Genomic DNA, 19,886 nt, shown 5'->3' with positions numbered 1-19,886 from the left:
TGCCTGTATTTTTGTAATATGCTTTCTTGTACCCTTGCCCCCTATAGCCTATTCTCACCCTAGTAGCCAGAGTAATCCTATTAGAACATTAAGTCTGACATGCTAGTTTTTGTTTACAAGCCAACTACTGGCAACCCATCTCCCGCAGAATAAAGCCCAAATCCTTGCAGTCAGCTGAATGTCCTCCAATGTATTCCCCACCCTGACCCTATCTTATCTCTCTGACTTAGTGTCCCTATTATTTTCCATTTTAATCACTCTATTCTTGCCAAACTGACCCTGTTCCTATTCCTTGCACTTGCCTTGGGGCTTTTACCATTTCTGTTCTCTCTTCCTGGAATAAGTTTCCCCCACCTTATTTAAAATTGTAAATCCCTTCACCCCTACCTACTCTCACAGTTTTTTTACCGTCTCCCCTGATTTACTTTATCTCCATAGTGCTTGCAATCAAATTGTTAATTAACTGTCTCCCCTCACCAGGATGTAAATTCCATGAAGGCAGGGATTTTTGGGTTTTTTTGTTCACATCTGTATTCCCAGGGCCTGGAACAGATGAATGCTGAGTGAATCCTTCTCCACTGGGACTCATATAGGCTCAGCTCCTTAGTACTGAAAACGAATGTCTAGGGCAGTTCCCAGCCATATTATGAAACTGGCATATCTTATCTTGGGCAATTTTTCTTCCCTCCTATAGAGTCTTCCCTACAGCCCCTTCCTTACAATGCTGATCTCCTTGGACACAAACTGGAATTTGATAAAATGTCAGTGAATTTGGAGTCTGTGGAGTTTGGGTTATTTTTTATCAGAAATAACCTTAGGAAAACATGATACCTTTAAAATTTGTTAGTATCACATAAAATACACCATTGTTCTAGTGTTTTTAGAGTTAATAGGATAGAGATAAGAAAAAGGAGATATTGGTTTAATCATCATTTGCATAATGCATTTTATAAGCCTACATAAATTATGCATTGTTGACCTTTAAATTAATTTAGGCTTAATGAGATGGTTTCATTATGTTTAAAGACTTAATATAATTATTTTATTATGTTTTTAAAAAATTATTTTCTAAGCTTGTGCAAGTTTTGTCCCCCATCAAGGCCTAAGTGTATTGCCTTCTCATTGAATGATTTTTAAACTGTTTTCCGGTTTGAGGTTTGCAGAAGTCTGATCTTCTGAAGGATGGTTTTACTCAATTGTTTAATTTTCCCGGGCATTCAACAACTTTTGCTTTTTAATGGAGACCTGTATTTCCAAAAGAGTTAAACTTTAGGTTCTGAAAATGGATTCTTCAAAAATATGGTTTGGGACTTCCCTGGTGGTCCAGTGGTTAAGACCCTGAGCTTCCAATGTAGGGGATGCGGGTTCGATCCCTGGTTGGGGAACTAAGATCCGCATGCTGCGTGGCATGGCCTAAAAAAAAAATAAAATAAAAATGTTGTTTGCAGCAGGAAACTATCATCCTGGGCACCAATTGAATAATGAATTGAGAGCTCAGCTGAGGCTCAGCTGTGGGCCCACTAGTGTTGGATCTTGAAAATGCAGATTAATTTATGAACATAATGTTGTGTCCCAGGGAGTCCCAGGGTCCACCGTGGATGCCAGGAAATCTGAAGGGAGGGATGAGGAGGCTGAAGAGGCTGGACTCTGGCCTCATCCCCTTCAGCCACAGAAGCTCCAATTTTATATATTTTCTTCATTTTGGGACACTGCTTAGCTCTTACATGATAAAATAGTTATTTTGGTGCTTCAAAAATAAAAATTTAAAAACAATAGTACTAGAGTGTAAGCATGTGAAACCCAAGAAGTGATTGTACTATACATGTTCATCTATATCATTGGATTTTAGGATTTGAGCTGTATTTCCTCATATAAAACATATAAACCCTGGAGCTAGCACCAAATAACTAGTTAACCTATGGTAGAATTGAACACCTATGTATTTTCATTAAAAAAAAATGCAACAAGCAACATGGATGGGCCTAGAGATCATCATATAGAGTGAAGTCAGACAAAGACAAATATCATATGATATCACTTATATGTGGAATCTAAAAAATGATACAAATGAGCTTATTTACAAAACAGAAACAGACTCACAGACAGAAAACAAACTCATGGTTACCCAAGGGGAAAGTGGGGGGATTAGCAGACACACACTACTATATATAAAAGACATAAACAGCAAGGACCTACTGGAACAGGCATAAGGACCTCTAGGATCTGCAGAGCCACCCAGCTTTACCATGTGGACAAAATAGTGTCATTTTCCTGGCAGTCAAGGGACAAGGGCACACAGAGGTTAGTGGGGTTTAGTGATTAGCAGAGAGTGAGTCATTTAAAAATCTATTTTTTCCCTGATGGTAAAAGTTATAAAGTTTTGTTGTGGGAAATGTGGAAAATATCAACTAGCACAAAAAAGAAGATAAAAAGGTTCGTATAAAGAGACTTTGGGGGCTTCCCTGGTGGCACAGTGGTTGAGAGTCTGCCTGCCATCACAGGGGACGCAGGTTCGTGCCCTGGTCTGGGAGGATCCCACATGCCGCGGAGCGGCTGAGCCCGTGCGCCACAACTGCTGAGCCTGCGTACCTGGAGCCCGTGCTCCACTACGAGAGAGACCACCGCAGTGAGAGGCCCGCGCACCGCAGCGGGGAGTGGCCTTCGCTCACTGCAACTGGAGAGGGCCCATGCACAGCAATGAAGACCCAACGCAGCCAAATAAATAAATAAAATAAATTAAAAAAAAAAAAAAAAGAGACTTTGGAAACTTTTCCCCCAGAAGTAACAGGGGCGAAGTAACATGACGTTCTTATATAATTTTCTTTTCTGTCACTACAGCTGCCTAATGAACCACTCCAAAACTTAGTGGCATAAATCAGTTTCTTGTGCTCGCAGATGACATGGGTCAGGAATTCAAGGCTGGCACTGCCGTGATGGATTGTCTCTGCTCCATGATGTCTGGGGCTCCAGCTGGGAAGACTAAAGGCTGGGGATGACTTGACTGCTGGGGGCTGGCATCCTCTGGCAGCATCATTTTTGTTTTTAATTGAAGTAGAGTTAATTTATAATGTTGTGTTAATTTCTGCTGTACAGCAAAGTGATTCAGTTATACATAAATATTCTTTTTCATATTCTTTTCCATTATGGTTTATCACAGGATATTGAATATATTTCCCTGTGCTCTACAGTGGAACCTTGTTGTTTATCCATTCTCTGTAGAATAGTTTGCAGCTGCTAATCCCAAACTCCCAATCCACCCTTTCCCCGCCCCCCCCCCCCCCACTTCTTGGCAACCACAAGTCTGTTCTCTATGTCTGTGAGTCTGTTTCTGTTTCATAGATAAGTTCATTTGTGTCATATTTTAGATTCCACATATAAGTGATATCCTGTGGTATTTGTCTTTCTTTTTCTGATTTACTTAACTTAGTGTGATAATCCCTAGTTGCATCAAAGTTGCTGCAAATGATATTATTTCCTTCTTTTTTACGGCTGAGTAGCATTCCATTTCTCCAAAGAAGACATACAGATGGCTAACAGGCACATGAAAAGATGCTCAACATCATTAATTATTAGAGAAATGCAAATCAAAACTAAAATGAGGTACCACCTCACACTGGTCAGAATGGCAGCATCTTTTTTTTTTTTTACATTTTAAAATGCTTCAATATCCATCCTGTTATTAGCTTAAGAAGATTTCTTTGCCAAAATATCCATCATGTTATTTTTTTATTTTCTTTTTTTTAACATCTTTATTGGAGTATAACTGCTTTACAATGATGTGTTAGTTTCTGCTTTATAGCTAAGTGAATCAGCTATACATATACATATATCCCCATATCTCCTCCCTCTTGTGCCTCCCTCCCACCCTCCCTATCCCATCCCTCTAGGTGGTCGCAAAGCACTGAGCTGATCTCCCTGTGCTATGTGGCTGCTTCCCACAAGCTATCTATTTTACATTTGGTAGTGTATATATGTCCATGCCACTCTCTCACTTCATCCCAGCTTACCCCTCCCCCTCCCCGTGTCCTCAGGTCCATTCTCTACGTCTGCGTCTTTATTCCTGTCCTGACCCTAGGTTCTTCAGAACCATTTTTTTTTTTTTTTGGATTCCATATATATGTGTTAGCATATGGTATTTGTTTTTCCCTTTCTGACTTACTTCACTCTGTATGACAGACTCTAAGTCCACCCACCTCACTACAAATAACTCCATTTCATTTCTTTTTATGGCTGAGTAATATTCCATTGTATATATGTGCCACATCTTCTTTATCCAGAATGGCAGCATCTTTACTCACATGTCTGGTCAGTGATTCTGGATGATGACTGGGACCTCTCCAACAAATACAGGTAACTGCTCCATGTTGTGTCTTGAATAGACTAGTCTGGGCTTTCTCATAGCAGGGCAGCTGGGTTCCCAGAGTGAGCATCCCAGGAGGTAGGAAGTAGATGCTGCCAGTGTCTTGAGGGCCTGGACACCGTTATAGTGTCATTTCTGCTCTGTTCTATTGGCCAAGGACTAACATAGCCCAGGTTCAACATTGACACCACGTCATGATTGGAGGAATGGTAGAGAATCTGGGGGCTGTGTTTTAAAATTGCCACAGTTCCCTAGATGACAGTGTAGCCAAGTGGTTAGGAGATTAGGGTCTGGACTCTGACTACCTGGGATCACATCTCACATCTGCTCTCATTGGCTGCATGACCTTAGGCAAGTTCATTGTGGTAGAAACTATTGTTGCTTGCCAATATCTATCTCTGTTTTCTTCTTCCTGGGAGCACCAGTACAGAATTTCCCAACCCCTTGCATGTGTGATGGGGTCAAGAGATTAGTTTTAGCTAGTGGAGTGAGAGCAGAAGTGCCACGTGTCACCTTGGGTTGAGGGGAGTAAGAGCCATGGGTTTCCTCACTCCTTCTCACCTGCTAGCTAGATGCAGAGGAGCCAGAGGTGGACCTAGGTGCAGGAGGTGGTGGAGTCACAATATGGAAGGAGCCTGGGTCCCTGAATGACTGCTAGAGTGAGTCCTTTCTTCCATGCCCTCTGCCCACAAGGACATGGAGGAGAGGGAGACCTTCACCATGTCAAGTCACTGAAGGGTTGGGGTTATTTCTGACAGCAGTTAGCCTACCCTAATACATTACCCAATCTCTGTGAACCTGTTTCCTTACCTGTACAGGTGGGTATTAGCTTTAGCTACATTTGGGTATCTTAAGAATTAAGTGAAACAATTTAATGCACAGTGCCTGGCACATAGTAAGTGCTCAATGGATGTTAGCCGTTGCTATAAAGGGAATATGACTGCCAGTTAGAAAAGGAGGCAGGTTTGTGTCTGGGAGGATGGTGGTCCAAGAGGAGGGGAACAGTAGGATGGTCATCATCATCACCATCATCAAGATGCCACCAGTCATTTACTGAGCCCCTGCTTGGGTCAGGCTCTGTTTTAGGGGTGCTTCGCTTGTTTTCAATCCCCCGAGGCAGGTGTTGTTAACCCCAGTGTCAAGATGAGGCCTCTAGGGCCCAGAGCTGCTGCCAAAGCCGTTCAAAATCACACAGACAGCGACACAGGCAGGCCTTAAACTCAGCTCTTCTGACCTCCAAGCCTGACTCCTTTTACTGCAGGGTTGACAAATGTGACATGTATATAAAGAAAAAAAAAAAAAATGAGGCCTCTGTCTGCTTTCCTTCTCTCTGGGTAAGTGTTGTGTTTTCCTTCTGAGAATTTCTCTACTTCACGTTGTAAGGATTTACTTTCATAAATTAAATATAAATTGGCTTACGGCTTGGTTGCCAATGTGGAAGACTCCAGCTTCCCTCCCTTTCCTGGGGTTTTGTGGCCTCTCTCTTCTATTTGAACTCCAAAGGCTTGATGGAGTCGGTCAGTGGAAAAAGGTCTGGATCTCCAGAACAGAGCCAGGTCTGTGAGTGTCCCTTCAGCTTAGGGCCTCCTGTGAGTCGAGTGGATATTTTAAAGCTCTCCCAATGACACAGATAACACGAGGTGGGATTATAACACCAAAATGGCGCCTTTCTTTTTTTTCCTGTGCAGCTTGCCAGGAGCACTTTTCATTTCTTCATTTCCTTGTGAAACAAGGGCAGATTTGTTTGCAATTCCACAAGAATAAGAAAGGCTCAGGAAACTTCTGACGTGCAGGTGCTTACAATCCTGATATTAGATCTTACTAGATTAACCAGTTTTACTAGATTAACCAGTGATTGATTTCTTGTCACAGTTAGGTGTCATTTGCTTCCTCTTCCTTCCCTTTGAGGTATCAATTTTGGTTTTAGCAACATAACCCACCGCATAGACCTATAGATCTGTAAGTACAGATTCAGTCATTAAGGAGTGTCCCTGGACTGCATTTGCTTTATATGAACAAGACAGTTTTTCTAGCACCTGTTGAAGTCATGCCCACGTACATTATGCGGAGCTGAGACACCAGGTAAAGATGAAGGTTTATAATATCTTTTACTGGGACTTCCCTGGTGGTCTAGTGGTTAAGAATCCACCTTCCAATGCCGGGGACGTGGGTTGGGTCTCTGGTTGGGGAACTAGGATCCCATGTGCTGCGGGGCAACTAAACCTGTGCGCCACAACTAGAGAGAAGCCTGCAATGAAGAGTCTTTTACTTACACTGCTCCTCTTCTGGCTCTGCTAAAACTTTAAACACAAAACGTAACTTCCTTTTTATTTCACAGGTAGTTTCTCTGTCAAAGGCAATGCTAAAGGCAGGGTGAATAAAACCAACTTCTACACTTAAGGTTATCTTTGAAATATTTATGGATACGTTCAGGGAAAAAAAGGCTTTGACCGCTTGCTGCTAAAACAGTGGGTGAAGCTGATTTTCTTCTAGACTAGTGTTGTTATATTGTTATGTTATTATAGAATATTGTAGAAGTTCTTCTACGATAAAACTTAGAAAACTATTTTGTTCTTTAAAGATATTAGTTAAAAAAAAATCTTTGTGGCTGTTTAAAAACTAACACAAGATGGCGCCAGAGAGCCAAAGTAGAGAGGGATTTGCTTCCAGGGGACCAGAAAGACCTGAGGTAAAAGGGGTGGCCTGGGGTTGGGGGGACGGAAATTCTTTCTGAGAGATGGCATTTTGGGGCGCTGCGAAGCAGGGGGATTTAGCACTCGCCTTTGCCCACCCTCACAGCCTCGAGTCTCTTCAGGAAGCCTTTTCACAAGCTTTCCACAAACTTTTCAGCCCTGGTGCCCATCCTCAGAACCTCAAAATCTGTGGAAGAGGCAGGTAGGCCGTGAGCAGTAGATGGAGAAAGGGGGAGAAGAAGGCAGAGGAGTGGAGCTGCTTCCCAGACTGCTCCTGAGTGAGCATTTGCCCAGCAGTACCTCTCACAAGTGGATGGCCCACACGTCTCTGCTTCCTGGTGGCTATAGGCTAAGAAAAGGGGGCGGAACAGGAGCAGCCACGTGTGGTAGAGAGGAGAAGTCCATCTATACAGTTCGTTTCTCCTCTTTGGCCCACATTTTCATTTCTTTTCTTTCTTTCTTTTTTTTTGGCTGTGCAGCATGGCATGCGAGATCTTAGTTCCCGGACCAGGGATCGAACCCACGCCCCCTGCATTGGAAGAGCAGAGTCTTAACTGCCAGGCAAGTCCCTGGGTCCACCTTTTCAATTAAAGAATGGAGAGCTTGTTCTTTTAGAAATTGTGGTAAAATATACATAACATAAAACAACATGTTCATCTTTTTTTAAAAAACCTTTTTCATTATGGTAAAATATAGAACATGAAATTTACCATTTTATTTTACTTTTAAAAATAAATTTATTTATTTTATTTATTTTTGGCTGCGTGGGTCTTCGCTGCTGCACGCGGGCTTTCTCTAGTCGCGTGAGCGGGGGCTACTCCTCATTGCGGTGCGTGGTCCTCTCACTGCAGTGGCCTCCCTTGTTGTGGAGCACGGGCTTCAGCAGTTGCAGCACGTGGGCTCAGTAGTTGTGGCTCGCGGGCTCTAGAGCGCAGGCTCAGTCGTTGTGGCGCACTGGCTTAGTGGCTCCACGGCATATGGGATCCTCCCGGACCAGGGCTCGAGCCCGTGTCCCCTGCATTGGCAGGCGGATTCTTAACCACTGCACCACCAGGGAAGCCCTATTTTAACCGTTTTAAAGTGTATAGTTCAGTGGCATTAAGCACATTCACAGTGTTGTGCAACCACCATCACCATCTCCAGATCACTTTCCATCTCGCAAAACTGAAACTCTGTACCCATTCAACAGCAGCTCCCCACTCCCTTCCTCCCCCGCCCCTGGCATCCACCATTCTGCTTTCTGTCCCGGTGAATTTGACGACCCTAGGGACCTCATATAAGGGGAATCAGACAGCATTTATCCTTTTTGTATCTGGCTTATTTCGCTGAGCATAATGTCTTCAAGGTTCATCCACGTTGTAGCAGGTGTCAGAATTTCCTTCCTTTTTAAGGCTGAATAATATTCCATTGTATGTATAGCCCACACTTTGTTTATCCATTTATCCAAATGTCCGCTGATGCTTGGGTTGCTTCTAGCTTTTGGCCATTGTGAATACAGTAAGTCCTCTACATACAAGTGAGTTCCGTTCTGAGAGCGCGTTTATAAGTCCAATTTGTTCGTTAAGTCCAACAAAGTTAGCCTAGGTACCCAACTAACACAATTGGTTATACAGTACTGTACTTAATAGGTTTATAATAGTCTTCACACAAATAATACAGAAAAAACAAACACAAAAAATAAAGAAAACATTTTTTATTCTTACAGTACAGTACCTTGAAAAGTATAGTAGTACAGTACAGCAGCTGGCATAGAGGGGCTGGCATCGAGTGAACAGGCAAGAAGAGTTGCTGACTGGAGGAGGGAGAGGAGGTGGGAGATGGTAGAGCTGAAGGATCGTCAGCAATAGGAGACGGAGGGCAAGCTGCAACTTCACTCATGCCTGACATTGATGGAACGCACGTTCACATCTTTGAAAATTCGCAACTTGAAAGTTCGTATGTAGGGGACTTACTGTAATGCTGCTATGAACATGCGTGTACACATATCTCTTTGAGTCCCTTCTTTCTATTCTTTTGGGTGTATACCCAGAGATGGAATTGCTGGATCAAATGAGAATGCTCTGTTTAATTTTTTAAGAAACAATTATACTGTTTTCCACAGTGGCTGCACGATTTGATATTCTTACCAGCAATGCACAAGGGTTCCAAATTCCCCACATCCTGACCACATTTGCTAGTTTCTGTTTTTTTTTTTTTTTTTTTTTTTTTGATAATAGCCATTCTAATGGGCACGAAATGGTCTCTCATTGTGGTTTTGATTTACATTTCCTGGAGAAATTGGTTTCTATTTATTTATTTTAAGTCACGAGTCTTTCTTCAGTCACGAGCTTGTGCAGTGTGGCCTGGTGGTGAAGAGTGTGGGGTCCAGCGTGTGACCCCTGAGATTCCCAGTGCCCTCATGAAACAGCTCTGTGATGTTGCTGAGCCACAGCTGCTCTGAGCCTCAATGTTCTCACCTGACAGACAGGGTTCATAATAATTCCTTCCACATAGCCTGGTTGGAGGAACACACGAGACAGGGCCTAAAGAGCTCTCAGCACAATTTGTGGCATGCAGTAAATGCTCAGAAACAGTAGCCATATATAGAAGCCCAATGTGTACTCAGTTAACCAGGGAGGTGCTTAGGTGGATGTGGCCACAGAGAGACTTCCAATTCCTTTCCTCAATAACTGCTTTCCCCCAGATCTTGTCCCTGTGTGAGGCATCTTTAGCAGAGAGGAGGCTACTCTGAGTCCTGCACTAACTTGTTTCTAGGGTCCTTCTCAGTACCGGAGTCTAAGATTGTCACTGGAGGTCACTGAGCCAATTTCTGATTCTCAGTTGGAACAGTCCGGTGTCACCAGCATCTCCCTAGGATCCTGGGAGCCCTCTGAAGCTCTTGGACCACACTCATCCTTCCAGATGATGACACGCGTGCCAGGGTTCCCACCCTGAGGGTTCAGTTAGAAACAGACTGATTAAAACGCTTGGATGACACCTGGAGCTTCCGTTTGCCCAACGCAGCTTCCTCTGCAAAAGACTCCTGCCTGGGGCAAGAAGGGTCTGCTAACTCCAGGAATATGAGCCAGCAGGCTTCATAAGGAGACAAAGTGTTGTCATTACTAAAAACGTGGAGTGATGCTTGGAGGAAATGGGTTGGCTCGAACTTCATTAAATGTCTTTGCCCTTTGCAGTTTGAACAGAGTGAGAAGTGTTTTGAAATAGAGCGCAGCAAGTTCACCGGAAGTCAGGAAGCTTGGGAGGAGAGAGGCTGGGGCAGGACATGGGGCCTTTTTCGTCCGAGGAGCCGGCGATAAATGTTCAGGATGATTGGTTTTTGGATCTCTGCCAGGAGGTTTACTGTTTATTGTGAAGGAACAATCCTTAGTATCTGCACAGGGCAGTTAGGGAGCAGCAGGAAGAGGTCAGCTCACCAAGGAGGCTCAAGCTGGGGAGGGCGGGGCTGATGGGCAGGAGCAGAGAGGCCAAGGGAAGGGCTGGCTCAGGGCACACGGGGACCTCGCATGACTCCCCACAGCCTGATCCAGGCTCCTCCAGGTGCTTAGGTGTGTGATGGGAATGGTGGGTGGCTTTGGAGTCAAGAGCTAGTAGCAAGGAGAGCAAATGCTCGCAAGAGCTCCCAAAGAGCCCCCTATGTTGTCTCCATGGTGACCTCAGACAGAGAACCCATGAGGGTAGCCGGTCATTCTGGGGTCACTCACACCCCTTCCCAGACAAATGCCCGAAGGAAAGCCCCCATACCCTGGATGGTGGAACTGAATGCATCTCATTTTGCGTGTAGCCAGGTGTCTTGAGAAGACTCTAGGATGAGTTACCCTTTGGAGACTGGTGTTTGGTTTACCAGCCTGGGCAGGGTCACCGACGGGGGACAGACAGGGACCACCTCTTGTTTCCACTCAGGAAGCAGCTCAACCCTACACTTCCCCCAGGGTCAGCCGCTCACCGCTCTGCAGAGAACATTAAAAGCATCCATAAAAGAGACATCGCAGATTTTGTTGGCTGTAAACCTCAAAGACGAATTTCCCCACCATATTTTATGAGTATGGGTTTTAAAGCCTTCATAATGCAGGGCTGCCCCTCTCCAGGACCCATGAACTTCCTCCTGGGGTGGTGATTTGTGTTGTTCACTCAGCCAGGAGGAGACCTCAGATGATACACGATGACTTAACATAAGAAACTGACAAAGTTTTTCCATGGGTGGCAGAGGTGAGATGTTTAGCCCGTAGATGGGATCCTCTGTGGGAAGTAGATTGGAGATGCCTGACAGACTGGAGATGCTGTGGTCCCCAACAGTATCCAAAGACCCCAAGTGTTAGAAACAACAGATACCATTAGGACGTGGATTTTGAAGGGACCTCTATGAGGGGAAGGCAGTGAGATGAACAAAACCATAGATCATTAGAGCTGGACAAAGCCTTTGGGATCGTTTGCCCCAGTTTTTAAAATTTACAGATGGGGCACCAAAGCCTCTTTACGTGTGAGGCTTCATTCAAGGTTATCCAGAAGCCTCTAACACTTAAAAATAATTCTTTAATTACCAAAGCAAACTTTCTTTTGTTAAGTGGGGCAGTTAAGTGAAACACAAGCCTTCACTTGTGGCCTATTAATAACCCAAAAGTTTTCTCCTGCCCTAAATTAAGAAACCTCATTAACGAATGGGGCTTTTGTTCGAGAGAAGCCACAAAGCATGGCCTGTTTTCCCCCCTGCTTAGAGGGATGGCAGCAATTATAGCTCATGGCTTAGGTAATGATTTTCTGTGCCTCCTCTGCGCTTAGGAGAGGTTAGAGTCATTAATGAGATGCTAATGATCAGCCCCCAAACTTAACTAGAGTTCACTCTGCCTTTCCTGGAAGAGGTACAGAAAACTCTTTTTTTCCCCTCTTCCTCTATCGTGTTGTGGTGAATTCAGGCCAACCCTGGAGCAAGGGGCAGATTTGCAAAGGCTGGGCAGATCAAACCCCAACTACTTTGGCAATACGATTTCCCCAAAGAGCGTGTTCTCAGCAAGGACACACAACCCCAGACAACGGGTGTGCATTTGATATACTTTGGAAACCTGGTTCTCCCTCCATTGGCTTTGTTTTTCTTCTGTCAGAGCTTTCATGACCCGAAAAAGATCTGCTCAGTCACATTTTGTTCACCTGGCTTGGCCTCAAACTGGATCACTCTCCCTGTGTCATCTTGGACGTTTGTTTTGAAACAAAGGCCTGGACTTTCCCTTTATGTGTGGTGGTGTTGTATGCTTTCCTTTCTTGATAGAAGCTGTATCAGGTCTGCACAGTATATATAAAGCCTCTAGCTTGATGCCTGGCACATAGCAGGTGCCCGATTGCTTTAGTCTGGGATCCCCCGGAAGCAAAACCTGAGACATACTGTAAGGAGTTGGGGGAAATGAGACAAGGGAGGGCAGGCAGCCAACAAAGAGGTGTCAAGAAGCCAGTTCCCACCATGGGCAGCTGGAACTTGAAATGTGGGATGTATCAATAGTAGAAGATTATCCCATCCGAGGGGCAAGGGAGTGGGGGTATTTATACTCCAACTTGTCAGGGGTTGGTTGAGAGCTGGGGGTATTGATTCCTTGAATGCCTGCTGATCTTCTACAGCTCTGAGAGAGCCTCAAGCAAAGAGATGACACTGGCAGTGGCAGTCAGCCAGAGCACTGGCCCACAGGGTGTGGGCAGGGCAAGGACAGTAGCTATCTCATCATTATTAGATTCTTTTCCTCTGACTTCTCTCTTATTTTCTACCTTGATGTTAAAGTTTGTCCTGCAAACTCTCCACCCATTTCTAGCCACCGGCCTTCAACTGAGATTCTACTCCAAGCTCTGAATCCTCCTTTAATTTGCCTGTGGCACCACCACACCCTGGAGATGATGTTTGGTGTCCTTTAAATTTCTTGTGGGAACGAGCTAGAATGCAGAAGTGGGTTGCCGTGGTTCTCACACATTCCCTCTGCCCACCAGGATGTAAGCCGGGAACAGATTACATTGATAATTTAAAAACTGGTCTTCTAGTGGTTACCCCTGCACCCTGAGGATCTCCGCAATCCCCCAGCTGCCTCAGTGACCCAGAAAAGGAAGCCAAACCACACAGCTGGGGTGTTTTTCAGATTTCCAGGGTCCTAAGCCAGTTATAGAACTTTCTGGAAAACACCCTGGGGTTTACTACCTACCCCAGACATGCCTTCAGTAGCTTGGTGGGCTGCTACTTAGAGAGTCAAGAAATGCTGATCCTGCTCCTCCAGGATGGGCGGCTCAGGGGAGAGCAGTGTCTCCCAGCGGCTTCCCCTGAGCAGGCTTTACCTTAGGTCTGACGGGAACATCCCTGCCCAGCACACAAGAAGATGCTGTTCTCGGCCCTGAGAACCACGAGCTCTGGCCTGGGTGGTGGCTGCCTCATCTACACCCCTCCGTGTCTGGCCACTTCTCCCTCCCTCGTCTGTCTGTCCCTCCTCTGCTCAGCGATAAAACGACGGTCTTAGGTTGGGCTCCCTCAGAAGCAGAGCTTGAGATAGGATCCTAGTGCAAGTGGTTGATCTGAGGGGTGTCCCAGGATGCATTGGTGGGGAGTCAGAGGTGAGACAGGGAAGTGAGCCGAGAGGACAGCTTGATGAGCCATTATCGCTGTGGGCACCTGGGTGCAGTCCCCCTGAGGGCCTCCGGGAGATTGTGCCAAACGCACTGCAGTGCCCCTCCCCCCAGGGACAGGGAAGCCGGATCCTCCATCCCCAGCTCCTATCCTGCATTGGTTGAGGGCTGTCCCCCCTTCAAGGGCAGAGCAGGCTTGTCACCCTGAGCAGGGAGCCACAGGTGGTCATGGGGGTGAAGTGCTGGTGTGTTCGGGAATGTGTTCAGGCCCCTGGGTCTGCCCAGTGACCATGACTGGCCTCTGCTCTGTGCTCGGTGCTTCACGTGCTCACCCGCCTGACCCTTTACAGGGGAGGAAAGTGGAGAGGAAGCAGCTTGCCAAGGTCACGCAGCCTGTGCAGTGGCCGGTCTGGCTGCAGAGCCTGAGCTGTTTTGCTGGTGTCGGCTTCGAGGTGCCCTTTCTGGCCCCTGGCCCAGTGCAGCTGGCGCTCTCAGCCTTGGCCTTGGGGACGTCTCTCGTGAGCTGCTCTCCTGGGGAACTCCAGTACTTCCCACCTTGGCTCCAAGGGGCTGTGGGTTGGACGTCTCAGGAACACAGGGCAGGGGTCACTACTAAGCCCACTTTTCCTGTGAGGTCCTTGAGGATCAGAGATTGAGAGGCTAAAGGCCCACAGTTAACCAGGGAAGGAGTGGGCTCCCGGGTCATTTGATTCTCAAGCAGTGCGCTCTCACTGGGTTGGGGTTTGGTGAATCAGGCACTCCCACGCACTGCTGGGTGAGTGTAAATTGTGGACATCTCAGAGGTGGACAATATGATTAATACCTATCAAAATTACAAATGCACATGGCCATATACCCAAGAATTCCACTTCTGGGAGGTTATCATGCAGATACACTCACATGTGTGTGAAGTACTCTGTTTATTTAGTGGGTTCCTGCAGCACTGTTTGTGCTAGTGAAAGATTGGAAATCGCCTCAATGACCATCCATAGGGGACTGGCTAAAGCAGGCCATGAAATGCCATGAGGCCAGAAGGAAATGAGGAAGTTTATGGTGTGTTTATTTGCTGGAGAAAAACCCCAAGGTGCAGAACAGTGCTATAATTTGTGTAAATAAAGAAAACGTGTGTGTATTTGATTGCTTGTGTGTGTCTCCCATCCCTGATTGCCTCTGGGAGGCTGGGGTGGGGAGGAAGGGAGACTTTCTCTGTATACTCTTTGGTATCTTTTGAATGTCAAATCATATGGATAAATTGAGAATCTACTAAAAATAAATAAATTAAAAAAATTTAAATTTGGAGTGTTCTTTTTTTTGCTTTTAAAAGTAAATTTTATTGACATGAAACATAATCAGAAAGGGTATTCTTTTTATTATATTGCATTTCACTCTGAAATCCCAGTTTCCTTATCTGTAAAATCAGGAAAATATTTGTTTCAGAAAGTGATGACCCTTATATCCGTTCTTTTTTAGCACTTACTGCCTTTATGTTTAATTTCAGGAGTGGTTGACTTGGTCTGCCTCTGCTACTCCAGGAGAAACACCATGAGGGAAGGGCCTGGGTACCACTTGCTCACCACTCTATCTCTGGGATCTGCATTTGGTGGGTGCTAAACAAAAATATTTTGAGGGAACGAATAAATCAGTGAAAGCACTTTGTTAGTTAGAACATGCTCTTTTGTTTCCATCTTTAAGGGATTTAAATCCAGATTGATTTTCTTTATTTTATAGTTTGACCTCAATTTAGATTCAAATTTTGATCAGTATTCTTTTTTTAAAAATTTTATTAAAGTATAGTTGCTTTACAATGTTGTGTTAATTTATGCCATGTAGCAAAATGACTCAGTTATACACATATATACATTCTTTTTCATATTCTTTTCCATTATGGTTTTTTTTTTTTTTTTTTTTAGAATTTTAAAATTTATTTTATTTTTGGCTGTGTTGGGTCTTCGTTTCTGTGCGAGGGCTTTCTCTAGTTGCGGCGAGCGGGGACCACTCTTCATCGCGGTGCGCTGGCCTCTTACTGTCGTGGCCTCTCTTGTTGCGGAGCACAAGCTCCAGACGCGCAGGCTCAGTAGTTGTGGCTCACGGGCCTAGTTGTTCCGCGGCATGTGGGATCTTCCCAGACCAGGGCTCGAATCCATGTCCCCGGCATTGGCAGGCAGATTCTCAACCACTGCGCCACCAGGGAAGCCCCTCCATTATGGTTTATCCCAGGATATTGAGTATAGTTCCCTGTGCTATACAGTAGGACCTTGTTGTTTATCCATCCTATATGGAATAGTTTGCATCTGCTAATCCCCAACGCCCAATCCTCCCCTCCCCCACCCCCCTCCACATTGGCAACCACAAATCTGTTCTCTATGTCTGTGAGTCTGTTTCTGTTTCATAGATATGCTCATTTGTGTCTTAGACTCCACATGTAAGTGATATCATATGGTATTTGTCTTTCTCTTTCTGACTTACTTTGCTTAGTATGATAATCTCTAGATCCAACCATGTTGCTGCAAATGGCATTATTTCATTCTTTTTTAAGGCTGAGTAATGTTCCATTGTATATGTGAACCATATCTTCTTTATCCGTTCATCTGTTGATGGATATTTAGGTTGTTTCCATGTCTTGGCTATTGTAAATAGTGCTGTTATGAACATAGGGGTGCACGTATCTTTTCAAATTACAGTTTTGTCAAGAACACGCTCTTTATGTTTTTGTTATCATCTCATTTACAGGATGCAGCCGTGCATAGAGGCTCAGACAATCTAGGTTCAAATCCCAGCTCTGCTGCTTGTTAGCTGTGTGACTGTGGCAAGTTACCTAACCTCTCTGTGCTCTAGTTTCCTCATTAGCGGATTGAGAGCTGTGTAAGTACCTACCACATAGGATTGCTGTAAGGATACAAAGAGTTCATATATCTAATACTTAAAACAGTACCTGCACTCTAAGTGTGAGTTACTATTATCTGCCTTGACTTTGATACTTTTCCCATTATAAATACTCAACTCTACGATTCTGGCAAAACTTCTTTCAGGATTTGGGAAGACCTTTAGACAAGTAGGAATACTCCTCTCCTTGTTTCCCCTTTCAATTCTTTCTTTCCTGGAACATTAAGGTGGCTCATTCTCTGAATGTGCTCTCATTTTTCCAGAGAAGACCATCCCGGGAACAAAGGCTGCCTTACTTAGGGGACAGCTGGCTTCCAGGTGACTGGGCAGGGGTTATGTGTGCGGAGCTCTTTCTCAACACCTCAAGCCTTTGCACAGTCCTGAATTCCCCTGAAGAACCCTCTTGGCTCCCTGCCAGCCTGTCCCGTGAAGCCACGCCCTCCCTATTTCCTCCAGGTACAGCTTGGGTGGAAACTGTTAAAGTCCGAGGTGGGTTCAGCCTCTCCTCCATGGATCTGGGAGAGTTGAAGTCAGCCCAGGAAGACACGGAGCAGCAGGACGCCTCGGAAACCCTCTGTTTGCTGTTTGAGCTGGTGTGAAAAGAGATGCTTTTGCTGCAAGCTCACTGATTATTATTGCTGAAAATTGTGGCTTGAGCGGCCTTGATGGAGACACACAAAGGACATGGACAACTGGGGCCTGAACTGCTCAGGGCTGCTCTGTGGGGCGTAGGGCTGGACCTGTGGGGAGCTCGGCTGGGCCCATCAAAGTGCATTGGGAGAGCAGCTTTGAGGACATTTTCTCAGCATCCCCTTGCATTCTGATGGGCTCCCCACGGTGCTCTTAGCCCCTTGAGTTTCTGAGTATTCAGCCTCCTCTCTGACAGATCGGGGGATGCTGGGACTCCCGCCCTGTCTTCCTGAGCCCTTTCATCTCATTTTTGCCTTACAACCATTGTGCTTCATGGTGATGCTGGAAAGTTTTCTTCCTGCCGGGAGACCGGGTGCTGGTGGGAGATGGCTCATTAGTGCCAGGCATTCTCCAAGGAGCTGGCTGTGCCCGTTTGAAGCGTCTCCTGGAGTAGGAGCCGGCTACCTTGGGTTGGCTCACTGGAGCTTGAACAGGTGGTCCTGACAGCCAGACTCAGAAGATGACGGGAGCTCTGCACATCAGTGCCCGGGATTGGAGGCCCAAATTAGTCTGCTTTCTTTTCAGGAATCTCAGGAACATTTACTTTTCATTTTGTTTCCTGACACAGGATAACAACTTACCAGAGTAAAATGAAACCTCAGTGTTTGTCCTCCACACACCACACCCCCTTCCCGCCCTGCCACGTTGCTCGGCCACATGGAAACTGCAGTAAACAAAACCACCACTGTGTTTCAAAAACTGAAGACAGGACTGTGAGTTGGTGGCAGCCTGAAGGGGAGAGAAGAAACCTAGCCTCTTCAAATCTTAGGATTTAGCTCCTTATCTGCTGGATCCTGGAGGCAGGAGGGAGAAGGATTTAGGATGTGTGACAGTGGCTGTCTCCCTTCGCTCTGAAGTCCCTAAGCCCCAAGGGCCATGACAAAGAAAGAAAAAAATTTCCAAAGCGTGAGTTCTTAGCTTTTTAAAATAAGAAAAAGTCCAAACAAACAAGCAAGCACACACCCCCAGTCCCCTGTCTCCACACTCCACCTCCTAAAAGCAGAACATGAAGTAAAGACCTCATACTGGTAGGGTACAGCTGTGTCTGGTCTGCTGATGTGTTTGTTTGGCCCACACAGTATTTTTATTTTTTTTCCAATTTGAGCCAACATTTAAACATTGGGGGATTTCAAATAACAATCTGGAAAATCTGGAGTCCCTGACTACCCTTGTAGTTGCAAAACCAGATGGAGCCTTGGAGTTGCAAGGAGCATGTCAGCATCTTACCACCGCACTCCTTGATGTCCCAGCTGGTCTGTGACCCCTTACATCTCTGATGTAAAAGACCTGGCAACCAGCTGTCGTCACAGTATTTTTCTGGACTAAACTTTCTGGAGCAGTTGGGGTATGGTTCTAGTATTCTTAGATTCTTCTCCAGATTTGTCTTACCCACTCAACTCCCTTGACTGGTTTTATTAACCCTCTTTTGGTATTCATCTTAAGCCTGGCATGTAAGCATCCATTTCAGTCTCTCTGCTAAGACCTTGTCTTAAAGAATTTTGCTATTTGATTTCAAATTATGAGGCTTGTTAAATTTATGAATGTTCTGATTTGAATGGTTTTGAGAAAGTGGGAAAGTGTCAGTGTGTAGATGTGTAAATGATGGCATTTTCCTTCCATTTGCAATTGAAGTTTCAGATTTGTTCTATAGCCTTGGGCCAAGTCAACTTAGTCTTTTTTTTCAAGGAATTTGTCTATTTCACCTAAGTTGTATTTATTGGCATAACATTGTTCTAACATTTCCTTATTATCTTTTTGCTGACTGCAGGATCTGTAGTGATGTTCCCTCTCTCATTTCTTTTCTTTCTTTCTTCTTTTTTCTGGCCACACTGCATGGCTTGTGGGATCTTAATTCCCTGACCAAGGATTGAACTCGGGATCTCAGCAGTAGAAGCACAGAGTCCTAACCACTGGACCACCAGGGAATTCCCTCCCCTCTCTCATTTCTGATAAATAACTTAATGGTTCTTGATAGAGCTATTCTTTGACTATGCCCATGTATCCTATGTCTATTTGTACCATCTTATTTATTTATTTGGCTGCGCCATGTGGCTTGTAGGATCTTAGTTCCCTGACCAGGGATCGAACCCGTGCCCCCTGCAGTGGAAGCTCGGAGTCCTAACCACTGGATCGCCAGGGAATTCCCATATCTGTATCATCCTAGATTCTTTCAATTGCCTCCTTTTTATCTGAAGGCACCTCCTGGGTTATATTACAGCCACCACTGCAGCCAACCAGTCACCTGCCCTGAGAATGCTGGGCCCTCCCCTTTTCTTCTGCCATACAACTGGGCCAACCAGCCATATTCCAGAATTTCTGGCCTTGAGTAAACAGCAGCACCACTATAGTTATGAGATCTAGCATCTGCAAGTTCAGGGGAGGGTCACCCCGTAGGGTGAACATTGACTAATGGGAAACAGGAGACAGGAGTGAGCTGGCCAGGACCAGGACTAGGGTGAGGTGAGTGAGGCATTGAAGGCCCAAAGTAAGGAGGCACCTGCTCTCAAGGTATATGTATATTATATACATAATATATACTATATACTGGTATATATATAATATTATACTGTATATTATATAGTATATACTAGTATATTATATATAGTGTTTGTATACTGTCTATTATGTATAGTATTATATATGTGTGTAGGTATATATAAAAACTAGACATA

General features: G+C 45.1%; 1 non-coding gene across 1 annotated transcript; it reads right to left on the bottom strand.

Annotated features, from left to right (window-relative positions):
* Nucleotides 1-19,066: 19,066 nt before the first annotated feature.
* Nucleotides 19,067-19,139, bottom strand: TRNAR-UCU (transfer RNA arginine (anticodon UCU)). Its single transcript has one exon. It is a non-coding gene; the product is annotated as a tRNA-Arg (tRNA).
* Nucleotides 19,140-19,886: the final 747 nt, after the last annotated feature.

Source organism: Eubalaena glacialis, chromosome 2 (genome assembly GCF_028564815.1).
Source record: "Eubalaena glacialis isolate mEubGla1 chromosome 2, mEubGla1.1.hap2.+ XY, whole genome shotgun sequence".
Taxonomy (NCBI): Eukaryota; Metazoa; Chordata; class Mammalia; order Artiodactyla; family Balaenidae; genus Eubalaena; species Eubalaena glacialis.
This window is presented reverse-complemented; position numbering and strand designations above follow the sequence as displayed.